This window comes from Myotis nattereri (genome assembly GCF_964212035.1).
Source record: "Myotis nattereri genome assembly, chromosome: 9".
In the NCBI taxonomy this organism is placed as follows: Eukaryota; Metazoa; Chordata; class Mammalia; order Chiroptera; family Vespertilionidae; genus Myotis; species Myotis nattereri.
This window is the reverse complement of record NC_138084.1, coordinates 39,345,988-39,347,876: the sequence shown is the minus strand read 5'-3', so window position 1 is coordinate 39,347,876 and position 1,889 is coordinate 39,345,988.

Below are 1,889 nucleotides of genomic sequence, written 5' to 3'. Positions count from 1 at the left end.
AGATAAAAGCTCCGGTGAAAGATCAACTTTGAAGAGGAGGGATTCAGACTCAGGCAGGTGCCCCTTCTTCTAAACTGTGTAGACCCTAGGGCCCTCCTCATCACCCAGCCTGGATCCCTTTCCAGTGCCAACTGTCCCAATACACTCTCACAGTGGACACACAAAGGCGCATACTCATAAAGCCACAGATCTACACATGCACTAACTTACTTGCAGACAAGCACACTCAGCACACATTCATTCACACCTGGACAGGCTACAACAGACACAACCAGGGCACATACACAGATACCCTTCTCACAAATACAGAGAAACATGTTTTCACACACACACAGATGTGCAAATTCATTCACATGGACTCCCCCACCCCCAAACACACACTCACATGCAAGCATACACACAGACACACACAAAAGGCGCTTTCTCATAGGCCTCGTGTGGACAGGCACATTCACATGGGGAAGCAGATACCCCACCCCTCCCACATATACACACAGACACACTCTCACGCACTACCTTCCCATACGCACAGACAAACCCACCTTCACACATGCACAGTCTCACACAGACCGGCACGCGCGCACACACTTGCAGACCCACCCACACACAGGCATGCTCTCACACATGCTGCCGGGGCACTCGTGGTCAGCTCTGCGGCTGCAGCTGTGACCTTTAGGTCCCTGGGGCCTCTGTCTGGACTCTGCCTCACCACTTCCTGCTCCAAGGCTTCCAGTTCCAAACTCGAACTCCAGACTCTCTCCCGAGACTGTCTCATCCTCTCTCCAGCTCTCATCTCAGCACCATCTCCCCCATCTGTCCAGTGTTTCTCACTGCCTCTTCCCTAAGACTTGCTCCTCCTCCCTGTTCCTGTCTCTTTCCCTCTCCAGGTCTGTCCCATCCCTTCCTCCAGATCAGCCATCATCTTGTCTTTCCCCAATCTGTCTGTCCTGCCTCCTGCCCAGATCTATCTTTTCTTTCCCCAGATCTTCACACCTCTTCTCCCACCCAGTTCTGCCTTGCTGCATGCCCTCACTCTGTCCCCATCCTGTTACTCTGTCCTCTGGCTCCATCCTGCTCTCCCCCTCTACCCCCACATCTGGGCCTCTGGAACCACAGCTGGTTCTCATTAGGAGGGGGAGGGGCGAGACTGTTCATTGGGGCCTGCAATGTGATGTCAATCCTCCCCCCACCCCGCCGCCTGTGTGTCTATAGGGCCTGGGAGCAGGGGTACATGGGAGAGGAAGGAAAAGTGGGTTGGGGAAGGAATAGGGGGACCATGAGGGAAGGGGATACTCCAGGAGGAAGTAGAGGAGTGGCCCGAGGTACAGAAGGGGAAGCAGGCTGGGGGAGCTGGCACCACTCAGGTCTCCTCCCTCAACTTCCTGTCCCAGCGCCAGGGAGGGGCAGGGACCAGAAAGACAACAGGGTGAGGAGGAGAGCTACTAAAGCGAGAGTGGCACAGAACTGGAGGAAGAAGTGGGTGGCTTAGGTGAGCAAAGGGAGGTGGAGATACAGGGCCAGGCCTAAGGGAGAGAGGAAAGAGTTCCAGTGGGTGGATGACAGGGAGCAAGACTGAGGGTGAGTGAGTGTACATGGCCAAGGAAAGCAAGTGGAGTTAATGCAGAAAGGGGAAGTAAGTCAGAGACAGGAACAGTGGGCCTGGAGAGATGGGATGGGGAGGTAGATAGAGGCAGAAGACAGAGCTGGAAGGGTAGGGGGCAGAGAGGAGAATAAGGAAAAGAGAGGGAGGAAAAGTATGACAAACTGGCTTCCCAAGGGACAGTGATCAGTGGCCAGGGCAGTACCTGGGGCCTGGCTCTCCCGAGGGCTAGCTCCCAGAAGGCACCTCAGGGAGAGGCTGGGACGGATGTGAGCAGAGGAAGCAGAAA